This window comes from Pristiophorus japonicus, chromosome 2 (assembly GCF_044704955.1).
Source record: "Pristiophorus japonicus isolate sPriJap1 chromosome 2, sPriJap1.hap1, whole genome shotgun sequence".
Taxonomy (NCBI): Eukaryota; Metazoa; Chordata; class Chondrichthyes; family Pristiophoridae; genus Pristiophorus; species Pristiophorus japonicus.
In genome coordinates, this window is record NC_091978.1 from 26,964,657 (window position 1) to 26,983,451 (window position 18,795).

Below are 18,795 nucleotides of genomic sequence, written 5' to 3' on the forward strand. Positions count from 1 at the left end.
TTGACTTATGAGGAAAGGTTGAGTAGGTTGGGTCTCTACTCTTTGGAATTCAGAAGAATGAGAGGTGATCTTATCAAAACGTATAACATTATGAGGGGGTTTGACATGGTGGATGCAGAGAGGATGTTTCCACTGATGGGGGAGACTAGAACTCGAGGGCATGATCTTAGAAAAGAGGCCGCCCATTTAAAACAGAGTTGAGGAGGAATTTCTTCTCTCAGAGGGAAATCTGTGGAAGTCGCTGCCTCAGAGAGCTGTGGAAGCTGGGACATTGAATAAATTTAAGACAGAAATAGACAATTTCTTAAACGATAAAGCGATAAGGGGTTATAGGGAGCAGGCGGGAAAGTGGAGCTGACTCCATGATCAGATCAGCCATGATCGTATTAAATGGCGGAGCAGGCTCGAAGGGCCATATGGCCTACTCCTGTTCCTATTTCTTATGTTCTTATAATACCAATAGGTCAGTAATATATAGGCGATAAGGGATATCTAGGAGCAATTATGAGGCAATGATCTCACTAGGGCTTCAGATTATTGCTATAAATTATATATCCTTTAGTTTGTTCTTGGGATGTGAGCAATGCTGGCAAGGCCATGTTTACCACTTACACCTATATGCTCTGAGAAGGCGGAGTGGGCCTTCATAGCAATATAGGAACGGCTAGACAAATAAAGACCAAGGCGCATTTAGTTCGCCATTTACTATCCTGGTAGTCGCTTAATACAAAGATAATGGATTTACTGACTAATGGCCCCAATTAACTTTGTCAGCTTTGGCTCATATGGGTAGCACACTTGCCTCTGGGTCAGAAGGTTGTCAGGGACTTGAGCACAAAAAGTCTAGGCTGGCACTCCAGTACTGTGTTGAGGGAGTGCTGCACTGTTGGAGGTGCCGTCTTTCAGATGAGGCCCTGTCTGCTCTCTCAAGTGAATATAAAAGATCCCATGACACTATTTTGAAGAAAAGCAGGGGAGTTATCCCCGGTGTCCTGGCCAATATTTATCCCTCAATCAACATAACAAAAACAGATTATCCGGTCGTTATTGCTGTTTGTGGGAGCCTGCTGTGTGCAAATTGGCTGTCGCATTTCCCACATTAGACAACAGTGACTACACTCCAAAAGTACTTCATTGGCTGTAAAGCACTTTGAGTCGTCCGGTGGTCGTGAAAGGTGCTATATAAATCCAAGTCTTTCTTTTTATCAATCTCTAATAATTAGTCAACAACAGATTGTTGAGATTGCTGGTCCTGCTTAGGTTCTGGTAAATGGTGACCCACAAGATGTTCATGGTTGTCTTTAGTGGTTCATACAACCATTATCTGGTACCTATGTGATGCAAATACTATGTGCCACTTGAAAACCTGTGCTTGGATTTGATCCAGGTCCTGTGGTAGGCTTAAGCTGCTTTACTAACTGAGAAATTGTGAATGGAGTTGACTAGTGCGTAATCGTCAGCAAACCAGTCCCACACCTGACCTCATGATGCAGGAATGGTGATGGATGGAGCAGCTGAAGATGGCTGAGTTCACGTTGCTTCCCTGAAGAACTTCTGCAGGGCTGTCCTGGCTCAGTGATCAATTGTCCCTGACAACAGCAACCATAATCTTTTCTGTTAAGTATGACTCTAGCCACAAGAGGGTTTTCCTCTTTGACCCCACTGCCTCCCATCAATATCCATTTCGCTAAGACTCTTTGGTGTTACACTTGGTTGGATGCTGCTTTGATGACCAGGGTAGCCACTCCCACCACTACTCTGACATCCAGCTCTTGTGTATCCATGTCTTGATCAAGTCAGCAGTAAGGCCAGGAGCCAAGTGGTTTGAGGGCTGATCCATACACCAACACAATTTGTTTTACATAAGAAGTAGGGGCAGGAGTAGGCCATTTGGCCCCTCAAGCCTGCTCCACCATTTAATAAGATCATGGCTGATCTAATCTTGGGCTCAGCTCCACTTCCCTGCCCGCTCCCCATAACCCTTCACCCCCTTATCATTCAAAATCTATCTCCACCTTAAATATATTCAATGACCCAGCCTCTACAGCTCTCTGGGGCAGAGAATTCCACAGATTTACCACCCTCTGAGAGAAGAAATTCTTCCTTATCTCAGTTCTAAATGGGCGACCCCTTTATCTGAAACTATGCCCCTTCGTTCTAGATTCTCCCATGAGGGGAAACATCCTCTCTGCATTTATCTTGTCGAGCCCCCTCAGTATCTCATATGTTTCGATAAGATCACCTCTCATTCTTCTAATCGCTAATGAGTAGAGGTCCAACCTGCTCAACCTTTCTTCATAAGTCAACCCTTTCATCTCAGGAATCAACCTAGTGATCCTTCTCAGAACTACCTCCAATGCAAGTATATCCCTCCTGAAATAAGGAGACCAAGACTGTACGCATTACTCGTGGTGTGGCCTCACCAATACCCTATAAAGTTGAAGCAGGACTTCCCTGCTTTTATACTCCATCCCCCTTGCAATAAAGGCCAACATTCCATTTGCCTTCCTGATTACTTGCTGTACCTGCATACTAACTTTTATTGTGTTTCATACACAAGAACCCTCAGGTCCTGCTGTACTGCATCATTTTGTAATCTCTTTCCGTTTAATTAATAATTTGCTTTTTTATTTTTCCTGCCAAAGTGGATAATCTCACACTTTCCCACATTATACTCCATCTGCCAAATATTTGCCCACTCACTTAGCCTGTCTATATCCCTTTGCAGATTCTTCTGTGTCTTTCTGGAGAGGAAGGGACAACAATTCTGTAACATTTACAGCACAGGAACAGACCATTCGACCCAACAGGTCTGTGTCAGTGAGAATTCTCCACATGAAGCCTCCACTCACTCCACTTCATCTAAAAATTGAGTAACAAAAAATAGAGTTTGACTACTACCAAGCGATAAGGGTCACAATATCTACACCTTTCCTATCTCATTTGTCACGAAGTAAATAGAACTGCTTCGTACTCTTAATCTGAACCAGAAAATGCTAGATAATACAGCAAGTCCATCTGTATCGGAACAGAGAGAAGGCTGATGAACGGACTCTGCCCGAATTTCCAACCTGCTGTTTATCTTTACAGGCACCGATGTATTTAGTCCAGTTTGTTTTTCAGTTTCAGATTTCCAGCATTCTCAGCCTCCCTCTTCATCTCCTTGGCTCTCTTTGTCCTGAGCAAGTTTGTATATAAAGTCAGTAGAATTATCACGTACGATCTCCCTCCAAACCAATCCCAGCCTGTATCAATCTAATTCCACTGAGGAGTAAGCTTTGTGACTGCTGTGCGATATGCCAGCTGTCCCATTCAGGCTCAAGTACACTGTCTGTACATTCATCATCATAGGCAGTCCCTCGAAATCGAGGAAGACTTGCTTCCACTCTAAAAGTGAGTTCTCAGGTGACTGAACAGTCCAATATGGGAATTACAGTCTCAGGTGGGACAGACAGTGGTTGAAGGAAAGGGTGGGGTGGGGAGTCTGGTTTGCCGCATGCTCCTTCCGCTGCCTGCGCTTGTTTTCTGCATGCTCTCGGCGACAAGACTCGAGGTGCTCAGCACCCTCCCGGATGCTTTTCCTCCACTTAGGGCGGTCTTTGGCCAGGGACTCCCAGGTGACGGTGGGGATGTTGCATTTTATCAAGGAGGCTTTGAGGGTGTCCTTGAAACATTTCCTCTGCCCAGCAGTCAAGGTAAAGTCCACTTCCTTTTTCCCCAAATGAGGGATGAGTGGCTCCTGTGAGAAGCAAAAGAATAGATTGATGAACAATGGATTAAAAAAAATTGTGCTCTGTTTTTTCAACGAAATCCAAACGAACCTACATTATATTATTATGCCCAGATCCTGGAGTTGGGGGAGGGGGGGAAGGGGGGGTGGGGGGGATTGTCTTGACTAACTTATCTTTGGAATTCTCTACTCCAGAGAGCATTGGAGGCTGGATCATTGCATATATTTAAGGTGGAGATAGACAGATGTTTGAATGATAAGAGAGTCAAGGGTTATGGGGAACGGACAGGGAAGTGGAGTTGAGGCGAAGAGCAGGGCAGCTCGAGGAGCCAAATGGCCTACTCCTGCTCCTATTTCTTATGCTCTTATGTTCTTATGATGGTGTAAAATGGGTGATAGCGAATCAACAATCTGTTTTACATCACACTCCATTTTTATGTCGATGGATATAGAAATCAGGAGAGTTGTAAAACAGGCTGTTGATTCGCTATCACCTGTTTCACAATATCGCACAATTGATTTTTACCCAACTGACCATTTCTGAGCAATGCAATGCTAATGTCCAACTCCACTGTACTGAGGCAGTCCTGAGAATAACTCCCCCTCCATGGATTATCTTTAAAGTGGCTTCACGTACAAAAATATCTTCATGGACTGTTTTGACAGCAAGCAGCATAAGTGGATTGAAATACAGATGTTGTCAGCGATTCTGAATTTATTTTGGCTATGTTAATAAAAAGACAAGTTGTTGTTGTTAAAAGTTCACATGCAAGCACAATGCACCAGGGCCATTCCGCAAACTAACAACTATTTAACCAAAAATAGGAATATAAACAATGGAGTAAGATAATCTGTCCTGATTCTTTAGCATATTATGCAAAATTTACACTCGCAGACTCCATTTAACTTCCATAAGCAGTTAAAATCCAAGAGATCCTGTCTAACCCTGCAAATAATAAATCAAAAATTCCAAGGTATCAACTTAACATTACATTCAACCTGATTTAATTCTGGCCATTTGACTGAAATAGTTGGCATTCTTATTGCCCCAATAGGACTGAAATATTACTGTTACATAAGAACATAAGAATTAGGAGCTGGAGTAGGCCATACGGACCCTTGAGCCTGCTCCCCCATTCAAAAAGATCACGGCCTCAACTCCACTTTCCCGCCCGATCCCCTAAATCTTTGATTCTCCTCGAGTCCAAAAATCTATCTATCACAACCTTGAATATACTCAACGACTTACCTCCATAGCCCTCTGGGGTAGAGACTTCCAAAGATTCACAACCCTCTGAGTGAAGAAATTCCCCTCAGCTCAGTCTTAAATGGCCGACCCCTATCCTGAGACTGTGCCCCCTAGTTCTAGACTCCACAGCCAGGGGAAACAACCAACATTAATGGGCTTTGGGGAGAATCTATTCAGATATATGCTTTTCTTAGAAGTGTGTGCAATTCCTCTAATCTTTAGCTTTGTTTAAGATTTATCCACTTTATACTTAAATCCTCTAGTTTTTGATCATCATTTAATATTCATCAACGTTATCCATGCTGTCAAGTATTTGATAGACTTGAATCATGTTCTTTGTCTCCAATGAGTGAAAGTTGAATTCTCCCAGCCTAGTCTGACAACTTGATTTGATTCAAGTCCTGCAATCATCGCTGTCTATTGTCTTCACCCTCTCGAAGAGCATCAAAGTCCTTTTGAAATACAACCAGTACTACAACTGTTACCGCAACAAAGAGTTTAGAATAACACATTTCAGATGTGTCCGAGTACTTGATTAGCCTTGTTAACAACAGCATCACATTAACTAATTATATTCAATGAGTGATTAATAATCACTTAACAAAAGCATTACAACATTACTTTATTACAACAGTGACGACAACAACAACTTGTATTTGTAAAGCGCCTTTAGAACATAAGGTGCAGCTGTAGCAGGGAGAGAAGGCAAAAAACAAGTAGAAAGAAATTGAAAGGCGACGTCACAGCCAAGGGGGTAAGTGATTGGCTGGTGATTGGTGAGTAGTTTTTTCTTTTTCTTTTCTTTATCAGTAAGTAACCTTTAGCATTATTGTTGCCAAATTAAGTTAATCTAGGGGTTAAGTCATGGCAGGAGAGCTCGGACACGTGTTATGCTCCTCCTGTACTATGTTGGAAGTCAGGGATGCTTCCAGTGTTCCTGACAACTAAATATGCGGGAAGTGTATCCGGCTGCAGTTCCTGACAGACCGCATTGTGGCACTGGAGCTGCGGGTGGATTCACTCTGGAGCATCCACGATGCTGAGAATGACGTGAATAGCATGTTTAGTGAGTTGGTCTTACCGCAGGTAAAGGTTACACAGCCAGATAGGGGATGGGTGACCATCAGGAAGAGCAGTGGAAGGAAGGTAGTGCAGGGGTCCCCTGCGGTCATCCCCCTGCTAAACAGATACATCACTTTGGGTACTGTTGAGGGGGATGACTCATCAGGGGAGGGCAGCAGCAGCCAAGTCCATGACACCGTGGCTGGCTCTGCTGCACAGGAGGATAGGAAAAAGAGTGGGAGAGCGATAGTGATAGGGGATTCAATTGTAAGTGGAATAGATAGACGTTTCTGCGGCTGCAGCCGAGACTCCAGGATGGTATGTTGTCTCCCTGGTGCAAGGGTCAAGGATGTCTCGGAGCGAGTGCAGGACATTTTGAAGGGGACAGTAAACAGCCAGTTGTCGTGGTGCATATAGGTACCAACGATAGGTAAAATATGGAGGAGGTCCTACAAGACGAATTTAGGGAGCTAGGAGGTAAATTAAAAAGTAGCACCTCAAAAGTAGTAATCTCAGGATTGCTACCAGTGCCACATGCTAGTCAGAGTAGAAATCACAGGATAGCTCAGATGAATACATGACTTGAGGAGTGGTGCAGAAGGGAGGGATTCAAATTCCTGGGACATTGGAACCGGTTCTGGGGGAGGTAGGACCAGTACAAACTGGATGGTCTGCACTTGGGCAGGACCAGAACCAATGTCCTCGGGAGAGTGTTTGGTAGTGCTGTTGGGGAGGGGTTAAACTAATAGGGATGAGAACCTATGCAGGGAGACAGAGGGAAGTAGAATGGGGGCAGAAGCAAAAGATAGAAATAAGAAAAGTAAAAGTGGAGGGCAGAGAAACCCAAGGCAAAAAGCAAAAAGGACCACATTACAGCAAAATCCTAAAGGGGCAAAAGATGTTAAAAAGACAAGCCTGAAGGCTCTGTGCCTCAATGCGAGGAGTATTCGGAATAAGGTGGACGAATTAACTGCGCAGATAGCAGTTAACGGACATGATGTAATTGGCATCACGCAGACATGGCTCCAGGATGACCAAGGCTGGGAACTCAACATCCAGGGGTATTCAACATTTCGGAAGAATAGACAGAAAGGAAAAGGAGGTGGGGTGGCGTGGCTGGTTAAAGAGGAAATTAATGCAACAGTAAGGACGGACATTAGCTTGGATGATGTAGAATCTGTATGGGTGGAGCTAGGGAATACCAAAGGGCAGAAAACACACTTTGTGCCACCAAACAGTAGTAATGAGGATGGAGACAGCATCAAACAAGAAATTAGGGATGCATGCAATAAAGGTACAACAGTTATCATGGGCGACTTTAATCTACGTATTGACTGGGCTAACCAAACTGGTAGCAATGTGGTGGAGGAGGATTTCCTGGAGTGTATTAGGGATGGTTTTCTAGACCAATATGGCGAGGAACCAACTAGAGAGCAAGCCATCCTCGACTGGGTCTTGTGTAACGAGAGAGGATTAATTGGCAATCTGGTCGTGCGGGGCCCCTTGGGGAAGAGTGACCATAATATGGTAGAATTCTTTATTAAGATGGAGAGTGACACAGCTAATTCAGAGAGTAGGGTCCTGAACTTGGGGAAAGGTAACTTCGATGGTATGAGATGTGAATTGGCTAGAATAGACTGGCGAGTGATACTTAAAGGGTTGATGGTGGATAGGCAATGGCAAACATTTAAAGATCACATGGATGAACTTCAACAATTATACATCCCTGTCTGGAATAAAAATAAAATGGGGAAGGTGGCACAACTGTGGCTAACGAGGGAAATTAAGGATAGTGTTAAATCCAAGGAAAAGGCATATCAATTGGCCAGAAAAAGCAACAAACCTGAGAACTGGGAGAATTTTGTAATACAGCAGAGGAGGACAAAGGGTTTAATTAGCAGGGGGAAAATAGAGTATGAGAGGAAGCTTGCTAGGAACATAAAAACTGACTGTAAAAGCTTCTATACATATGTGAAGATATAAAGATTTGTGAAAACAAACGTAGGTCCCCTGCAGTCAGATTCAGGTGAATTTATAATTGGGAACAAAGAAATGGCGGACCAGTTAAACAAATACTCTGATTCTGTTTTCACGAAGGAAGACACAAATAACCTTCTGGAAATACTAGGGGACCGAGGGTCTAGTGAAAAGGAGGAACTGAAGGATATCCTTATAAAGCAGGAAATTGTGTTAGGGAAATTGATGGGATTGAAGGCTATAAATCCCCTGGGCCTGATAGCCTGCATCCCAGAGTACTTAAGGAAGTGGCCATAGAAATAGTAGATGTATTGGTGATCATTTTCCAACAGTCTATCGACTCTGGATCAGTTCCTCTGGACTGGAGGGTAGCTAATGTAACACCACTGTTTAAAAAAGGAGGGAAAGAGGAAACAGGTAATTATAGACCGGTTAGCCTAACATCAGTAGTGGGGAAAATTTTGTAATGAATTATGAAAGATGAAATAGCAGCGCATTTGGAAAGCAGTGATGGGATCGGTCCAGGTCAGCATGGATTTATGAAAGGGAAATCATGCTTGACAAATGTTCTGGAATTTTTTGAGGTTGTAGCTAGTAGAGTGGACAAGGGAGAACCAGTGGATGTGATGTATTTGGACTTTGAAAAGGCTTTTGACAAGGTTCCACACAAGAGATTGGTGTGCAAAATCAAAGCACATGGTATTGGCGATAATGTACTGACGTGGATAGAGAACTGATTGGCAGACAGGAAGCAGAGAGTCGGGATAAACGGATCCTTTTCAGAATGGCAGGCAGTTACTAGTGGAGTACCACAGGGCTCAGTGCTGGGACCCCAGCTCTTTACAATATACATTAATGATTTAGATGAATGAATTGATTGTAATATCTCCAAGTTTGCAGATGACACTAAACTGGGTAGCAGTGTCAGCTGTGAGGAGGATGCTAAAAGGCTGCAAGGTGACTTGGACGGTTTAGATGAGTGGGCAAATGCATGGCAGATGCAGTATAATGTGCATAACTGTGAGGTTATCCACTTTGGTGGTAAAAACAGAGAGACAGACTATTATCTGAATGGTGACAGATTAGGAAAAGGGAAGGTGCAACGAGACCTGGGTGTCATGGTACATCAGTCATTGAAGGTTAGCATGCAGGTACAGCAGGCGGTTAAGAAAGCAAATGGCATGTTGGCCTTCATAGCGAGGGGATTTGAATACAGGGGCAGGGAGGTGTTGCTACAGTTGTACAGAGCCTTGGTGAGGCCACACCTGGAGTATTGTGTCCAGTTTTCGTCTCCTAACTTGAGGAAGGACATTCTTGCTATTGAGGGAGTGCAGCGAAGATTCACCAGACTGATTCCCGGATGGCAGGACTGAGCTATCAAAAACGACTGGATCAACTGGGCTTGTATTCACTGGAGTTCAGAAGAATGAGAGGGGACCTCATAGAAACATTTAAAATTCTGACGGGTTTAGACAGGTTAGATGCAGGAAGAATGTTCCCAATGTTGGGGAAGTCCAGAACCAGGGGTCACAGTCTGAGGATAAGGGGTAAGCCATTTAGGACCGAGATGAGGAGAAACTTCTTCACCCAGAGAGTGGTGAACCTGTGGAATTCTCTACCACAGAAAGTAGGTGAGGCCAATTCACTAAATATATTCAAAAGGGAGTTAGATGAAGTCCTTACTACTCGGGGGATCAAGGGTTATGGCGAGAAAGCAGGAAGGGGGTACTGAAGTTTCATGTTCAGCCATGAACTCATTGAATGGCGGTGCAGGCTAGAAGGGCTGAATGGCCTGCTCCTGCACCTATTTTCTATGTTTCTATGTTTCTATGGTATGTTGGTCTTCATAGCTAGGGGATTTGGGTATAGGAGCAGGGAGGTCTTGCTGCAGATGTACAGGGCCTTGGTGAGGCCACACCTGGAATATTGTGTTCAGTCTTGGTCTCCGAATCTGAGGAAGGACGTTCTTGCTATTGAGAGAGTGCAGCGAATATTCGCCAGACTGATTCCCGGGATGGCGGGACTGACATATGAGGAGAGACTGGATCAACTGGGCCTTAGAAGGATGAGAGGGGATCTCTTCGAAACTTACAAGATTCTGACGGGACTGGACAGATTACATGCGGGAAGAATGCTCCCGATGATGGGGAAGTCCAGAACCAGGGGACACAGTCTTATGGTAAGGGGTAGGCCATTTAGACCAGAGATGAGGAGAAACTTCTTCACTCAGAGAGTTATTAACCTGTGGAATTCCCTACCACAGAGAGTTGTTGATCCCAGTTCATTGGATATATACCTAAGAGGGAGTTCGATATGACCCTTACGGCTAAAGGGATCAAGGGGTATGGTGAGAAAGCGAGAAAGGGATACTGAGGGAATGATCAGCCATGATCTTATTGAATGGTGGTGCAGGCTCACAGGGCCGAATGGCCTACTCCTGCACCTATTTTCTATGTTTCTCAGAAATAGGAGCAGGAGTAGGCCATTTGGTCACTCAAGCCTGCTCCGCCATTCATTAAGATCATGGCTGATCTGATCCTGGCCTCAACTCCACTTCCCTGCCTGCTCCCCACAACGTACTAAAACATCCCAAGGTGCATCACAGGGGCGATATTAGACAAACTTTGACACTGAGCCAGTTGAGGAGATATTAGGACAGCTTGGTCACAGAGTTAGGTTTTAAGGAGTGTCTCAAAGGAGGAGAGAGAGATAACGAGGTGGAGAGATTTAGGAAATTCCAGAGCTTAAGAGTCTCGACAACTGAAGGCATGGCTGCCAGGGGCAAAAGAAATTAGAGATGCACAATCGGCTAAAATTGGAGGAATGCAGAGTTCGATGGGTTGAAGTGCTGGAAAAGGTAAGAGAGATAAGGAAGGGGTGAGGTCATAGAGGGATTTGAACACAAGGCTGAGAATTTTTAATTTGAGGCGTTACTGGACCAGGACCCAATGTAGGTCAGCGAGCACAGGGGGGTGGTTGAACAGGACTCGGTGAGAGTCAGGAAACAGGCAGCAGAGCTTTGGATCAGATGACGTTTATGGAGGGTGGAAAATGGATGGACGACCTGGAGAGCATTGGAATGATCGAGTCGGTAGGTAACAAAAGCACGGATGAGGGTTTCAGCAGCAGATGGGCTGAGGCAGGGGTGGAGGCGGGCGATATTACTGAGTTGGAAGTAGGTGGTTCTCGTGATGAAGAGACGTGGGTTCGGAATCTAATCTCCGGGGTCAACTAGAGGATGGGGAGGTTGCGAACAGTCTGGTTCAGCACTTCCAAAAGTAGTTAATTGGCTGTGAAGCGCTTTGGGACATCCTGAGGTCATCGGAGGTGCGATATAAATGCAAGTTCTTTCTCTCCATTAAAAATAAAATAAGCAGACTGTGAAGGCTGAGCATAGTTGCTTCACAATGGTAAATGCTCATAAAAGCTACAGCAAAATATATTACCTTACAATTTCCACATTGATTTCCAGTTGCAGTTTCATAGCCCATCTAATCTTTAGTGCAATCCATTTAAATGCCAATCCTGTCTATACTGGGTACTGTTAATCTCCAGGGATTCTGGACGTGATCCTGGCCTGGACTCAAGGTGGAACTAATCTCCATCATGTCCACCAGCATTGACCATATAATGGATCACATTGAGCAGAAGCTCAACTGAAACACATAGGGGTCCAAATTCAGTACTGGCATTTTTGAGGCGGTGTCACTGCCTGAGTGTTGATTTAACCGCCAGACGAATAGCGCAGTCTCCAACTGCCTAATTCAGTTTCTTACGCCCAAAGATGAGAAAGCGGCGGTAAAAAGTGACGTTGCACACTCATCCTTGGGCACCTAGGGGGCAGGAGCTCAGGAGGCCCACTGAATTTCACAACAGGACCCATGTTGGTTGAAAAAACGGGAGAGAAATAAGAAACTAAAACTTCTCCGACCCCCATACACACACACACCCACACACACTTCCCCACTATTGCAACTAATGAAAACATGCAGAAATAAACAAAGAAAAAAAACTTACCTTGCTCGCTGGGCGATTCCGCCCGAGATCCACTATTGTTCTCACCACTTTTTTCAGGCTGTAAGAACGCTTGCTGGGAAGGCCGCCGTGGAGACCAAATATCGCGAGAGCGGCCACAAGGGGGGCTCTGCACGCTGGATGATGTCACCACGCGGGTGGGGTTAGAGGGCACACATTGCCTCTTGGCGCCTCTACCAAAGACCCAACTCAATTTCTCCGGAGGCATGGACGTCGCTACAACCGACGGCGGGACTTTGCCTGCCGCCTGCCGCCGACTGTAAACCGTGGCGTTAGAAATGGGATTTTGACCCCTTAGTAATGCTACTAGAACAGGTCAGAGGCAGGGTGTACCATGACAGTGGCCCACCTCCTGATGCCCCAAAGCCTCTTAGCGGCCTGTGTTTTTAAGGAGAAGATACTGAGGGGGCTTGACAGGGCAGATGCAGAGAGTATGTTTCCCCTCATGGGGGAATCTCGAACTAGGGGGCATAGTTTCAGAATAACGGGTCGCTCATTTAAAATGGAAACGAGGAGGAATTTATTCTCTCAGAAGGTCGTGAATCTTTGGAATTCTCTACCCCAGAGAGCTGTGGATCTGGGTCTTTGAATAAATAGGTGGAGATAGACAGATTTTTGAAAGATAAGGGAGTCAAGGGTTATGAGGAGTGGGTAGGCAAGTGGAGTTGAGGCCAAGATCAGATCAGCCATGATCTTATTGAATGGCGGAGCAGGCTGCTCCTATTTCTTATAGAAACATAGAAACATAGAAATTTAAAGCACAGAAGGAGGCCATTTTGGCTCATTGTGTCCATGCCAGCTGACAAAGAGCCACACGGCCCTCGGTCAGTAGCCCTGAAGGTGACATATAAACCTATGAACAATGAACAATGGCGAATAGGTAAAGAACACCCGGCCCAACCAGTCCGAACCCACACAACCGTGATACCACATGTATCACAACATTTTGCACTCCACCCCATCCAGAGCCATGCGATCTCCTGGGAGAGGCAAAAAAACCCAGATAAAAACCCAGGCCAAGAGGGCAAAAAAAATCTGGTGTCTGCTGACTGTTTTTCATAGCTTCCGGAAACTTATTTGTGTCTTCCTTTGTGAAGACAGAAGCAAAGTATTTGTTCAACTGGTCTGCCATTTCTTTGTTCCCCATTATAAATTCACCTGAATCTGACTGCAAGGGATCTACGTTTGTCTTCACTAATCTTTTTCTCTTCACATATCTATAGACGCTTTTGCAGTCAGTTTTTATATTCCCGGCAAGCTTCTTCTTGTACTCTATTTTCCCCCTCCTAATTAAACACTTTGTCCTCCTCTGCTGAATTCTAAATTTCTCCTAGTCCTCAGGTTTGTTGCTTTTTCTGGCCAATTTATATGCCTCTGCTTTGGATTTAACACTATCCTTAATTTCCCTTGTTAACCACGGTTGAGTCACCTTCCCTGTTTTATTTTTATGCCAGACAGGGATGTACATTTGTTGAAGCTCTTCCATGTGATCTTTAAATGTTTGCCATTGCCTATCCACCGTCAATCTTTTAAGTATCATTTGCCAGTCTATTCTAGCCAAATCATGTCTCATACCATCAAAGTTACCTCTCCTTAAGTTCAGGACCCTAGTTTCTGAATTAACTGTGTCACTCTCCATCTTAATAAAGAATTCTACCATACTATGGTCATTTTCCCCAAGGGGCCTCACACAACCAGATTGCTAATTAGTCCTTTCTCATTACACATCACCCAGTTTAGGATGGCCTGCTCTCTAGTTTGTTCCTTGACATATTGGTCTAGAAAACCATCCCTAATACACTCCAGGAAATCGTCCTCCACCGTATTGCTACCCGTTTGGTTAGCCCAATCTATATGTAGATTAAAGACGACCATGATAACTGCTGTACCTTTATTGCACGCATCCCTAATTTCTTGTTTGATGCTGTCCCCAATCTTACTACTACTGTTTGGTGGTCTGTACACAACTCCAACTAGCGTTTTCTGCCCTTTGGTATTCCGCAGCTCCACCCATACCGATTCCACATCATCCAAGCTAATGCACTTCAGCTTCAGCGTTCCAAGAGTGAAGTACAGCACTAAATCTAGTGCTAACCACTTCTCTTCGAGCACGAAAGTGTGTGAGAGGGGTGGCAGCGGCAAAGCACTGGACAATGTTCCGTGCAGTGCAGCCAACATCATAGGCTCCTTCCCTCACTTAAAGGCAAGGGTGGGTGCAAGATTATTCCTCTTATTCCTGTGGGACCTGCGCGACTGCCATTGCAGCTCAAGCACTCAAAGAGATTGGAGGGCTGAGGAATCGCATAAGAATGAGAAGGAGGAACTGAAGGATAATTTTATTAGGCGTGAAATTGTGTTAGGGAAATTGATGGATTAAAGGCCGATAAATCCCCAGGGCCTGATAGTCTGCATCCCAGAGTACTTAAGGAAGTGGCCGTAGAAATATTGGATGCATTGGTGATCATTTTCCAACAGTCTATCGACTATGGATCAGTTCCTATGGACTGGAGGGTAGCTAATGTAATACCACTTTTTAAAAAAGGAGGGAAAGAGAAAACAGGTAATTATAGACCAGTTAGCCTGACATCAGTAGTGGGGAAAATGTTGGAATCAATTATTAAAGTTGAAATAGCAGCACATTTGGAAAGCAGTGACGGGATTGGTCCAAGTCAGCATGGATTTATGAAAGGGAAATCATGCTTGTCAAATCTTCCAGAATTTTTTGAGGGTGTAACTAGTAGAGTGGACAAGGGAGAGCCAGTGGATGTGTATTTGAACTTTCAAAAGGCTTTTGACAAGGTTCCACACAAGAGATTAGTGTGCAAAATGAAAGCACATGGTATTGGGGGTAATGTACTGACGTGGTTAGAGAACTGTTTGGCAACAAGAAGCAGAGAGTTGGGATAAATGGGTCCTTTTCAGAATGGCAGGCAGTGACTAGTGGGGTGCCGCAGGGCTCAGTGCTGGGTCCCCAGCTATTTACAACATACATTAATGATTTAGATGAAGGAATTGAGTGTAATATCTCCAAGTTTGCAGATGACACTAAACTGGGTGGCAGTGTGAACTGTGAGGAGGATGCTAAGAGGCTGCAGGGTGACTTAGAGAAGTTAGGTGAGTGGGCAAATGCATGGCAGATGCAGTATAATGTGGATAAATGTAAGGTTATCCACTTTGGTGGCAAAAACACAAAGGCAGAATATCATCTGAATGGCAGCAGATTAGAAAAAGGGGAGGTGCAACGAGACCTGGGTGTCATGGTTCATCAGTCATTAAAAGTTGGCATGCAGGTACAGCAGGTGGTGAAGAAGGCAAATGGTATGTTGGCCTTCATAGCGAGGGGATTTGAGTACAGGAGCAGGGAGGTCTTACTGCAGTTGTACAGGGCCTTGGTGAGGCCTCACCTGGAATATTGTGTTCAGTTTTGGTCTCCTAATCTGAGGAAGGACGTTCTTGCTATTGAGGGAGTGCAGCGAAAGTTCACCAGACTGATTCCCGGGATGCCTGTACTGACATATGAGGAGAGACTGGATCGACTGGGCCTGTATTCACTAGAGTTGAGAAGGATGAGAGGGGATCTCATAGAAACATATAAAATTCTGACGGGACTGGACAGGTTAGATGCTGGAAGAATGTTCCCAATGTTGGAGATGTCCAGAACCAGGGGACACAGTCTAAGGATAAGGAATAAGCCATTTAGGACTGAGATGAGAAGAAACTTCTTCACTCAGAGAGCTGTTAACCTGTGGAATTTCCTACCACAGAGAGTTGTTGATGCCAGTTCATTGGATATATTCAAGAGGGAGTTAGATATGGCCCTTACGGCTAAAGGGATCAAGGGGTATGGAGAGAAAGCAGGAAAGTGGTACTGAGGGAATGATCAGCCATGATCTTATTGAATGATGGTGGAGGCTTGAAGGGCCGAATGGCCTAATCCTGCACCTATTTTCTATGTTTCTATGTTTCTATGCCCGGGATGCAAAGAGAATTATCGTCTGGCGAAACTTTTATCACGTCTCAAAAGTTGGCGTCCCAAATGTGCTACAATGGAGTTTCTAGCTCTCCTGATCGTCCAGGGTGTCTGAGCCCTCCACCAAAGGTCGAAGTGAACGTGTGGGAAAAATCCCCAATGTTATGTCTGTAATGCACTTATGAATGACTCCACGAGGCAATGTGTTGTACTTAAAATGTAGTGACCTTGGTCCTTTATTAGTACCTCCAGAGTGAGGCACAAGCATGGTGGGCAGCCTTTTATACTGGGCCCTGCACACCTATGCAGGTGACCCTCAGGTCTCCCACCACATTGCCCTCTGGTGGACAGCCTCTGCCACAGGGGCAGGAAATCCCGGTCTCAACCAGTTGCACCCACTAGTGGTGCCAGCATAATATATACACAGTGTAAACCTTATTGATCATTCATCAGGTAACAAGTCTCCATCTTATGCAACTATACAGTGACTACACAGAGAGTATATCTATAGTCTGCTTATATAACACCCACAGCCATTCTCCCTTCAGCTCTTTAATATGTGAAGTGGCACTGGCAACTTAAATGGCAGCAAGTCATTTAACAGAGTTTGTGATTGCTCAGCAAAGAAAGGCAAAGCAAATAGACCTCAAGGAAAACCAGGGATTAGCAAAAGAACAAGGGAGGTACAAAATGAACTATTCTTCAGGAATGCAATTAATGGTGTGTCTGTTAACACCTTTAAAGTAAAGTCCTGAACAAACACTCGTGCAAGAAAAAGATCAACGGTTGTGTAGATAATGAAGTAAACGAATCAAATACTCTGAAAATTCAGATTCTGTCCACTCATAGAACATTTACGCTGTTTAAACTGGCTCCTCAGACACGCATGCTCAGTCAAAGATTTATCAGAAATCATAATAAATAATATTCCTCCCGAAGATGACAAAGATAAATACAGATGAGTAAATTTGGCCCTGCATTTTACTGTGTCAGCCGTGGCTCAGTTCGTAACGCTTCTGTTTTTGATCAGAAGATTGTGGGTTCAAGTTCCACTCCAGAGACTTGAGCACAAAAATCTCGGCTGACACTCCAGTGCAGTGCTGAGGGAGTGCTGCACTGTCAAAGGTGCCGTATTTCAGATGAGAAGTTAAACCTGCCCTCTCAGGTGGATGTAAATGATCCCACGGCACTATTTTGATGAGGTGGCACACAACAAATTATTAAACAAAATTAGGGCTCATGGGCTTGGGAATAATATGTTAGCACAGATTGAGGATTGGTTAACGGACCGAAAACAAAAAATAGGAATAAACGGGACATTTTCAGGTTGGCAGGCTGTAACTAGTGGGGTACTGCAAGGACCAATGCTGGGGTCTCAGCTATTTACAATCTATATTAAGGACTTAGATGAAGAGACCAAGCGTAATGAATCCAAGTTTGCTGATGATACAAAGCTAGGTGGGAAAGTAAGTTGTGAGGAGGATGCAAACAGGCTGCAAAGGGACATCGGGCCCAAATTTGGCCATGACTTGCATCAATTTTCTTGGAGTAAGTTGGTTTTTCTGACGCAAATTTAAAAACCCCATTTTCCCCAATGAACTTGCTCCACTGTAACTTAGTTAGGTACGATTTTTTTTAGTTCAGTTTTTTTTTCAAAGAGGGACCTTCCCAGACACTTACGCCAGTTTTGGCCATTTATGCCACTTTGGCCAGCTAACACTTACACCAAATCGACTTAGGTCAGCGTGTGTGGCCAGCTCTGAAAAACGTTGCGGGCAGTTAAGAAATCGGCGCAGGTAAGTAAGTAAGGACCTGCACCCAAGCAGCAAACATTCCAAATAAAAGTTAAAATAACTAAATAAAAATAAAGAACTCAGGTAAACAATTGATTAACAATTAAATATTTGAAGTAAACCCTCGCTTGGGCCAGGAAGGGCAGCGGGCCGGCCTGTACAGCAGGCCATTCGGTATGGGATAAAGGCGGCTGGCAAAGACACATTGGGAGGCTGCGGGGGGGAGGGAGGGAGGGAGAGGGAAGGCTGGGTTCGGCGGCATCGAGGGCCGGCATCAGGAGGGGGGGAGGGAGATGAAAGGCTGGGCTCAGCGGCATCGGGAGTGGGGAAGGGAGAGGAAAGGCTGGGCTCGACGACATCTCGGGTAGGGTTCTGGCAGCCTGGGCTGCACTCAGACGCGGGTGACCATTCGGCCACGGCTAAGGGCGGCGAACATCGGGTCCTGCTGACAGCTTGCAGGACACGCTGGGAGGGCGAGGAGCATGCACGTAGACTCCATTGTGCATGCGACAGCTCGACTATGGTCGCCGTGCTAGGACCCGGGGCACTCGGCAGAGGGGCCAGGATACTAAGTATGTTTTTTGACGCCCTTTCCAGTGCACAAAGTCGGCGCATAAAGGATCAGGGCACCAAATAAATGGGTTGGCCAAAATTGGGCCTATTGTCAGGTTAAGTGAATGAGCAAGAATATGGCAGATGGTGGAGAAATGTGAAGTTTTCTACTCTGGTAGGTGTCCAGGGCATATGTCAGAATGGTTCCTGAAGCTCATTATGATAAGGCTCCTATACTTGTTGTCGGACCCTTTTGTGAAATTGGTCCACCCCTAATGCTTGATTCACCACTTGATGGACCTGCCCAGCCAATCAGGATGCCTCATTCAGCAAGGACACTTCAGCAGTGTTATTTAAAGGACTCGTCCCCTCCATAAAGGTCGGTTGCTGCTTTTTCCTCTTCGGCTCCTGGTTAACTTCTGTGCCA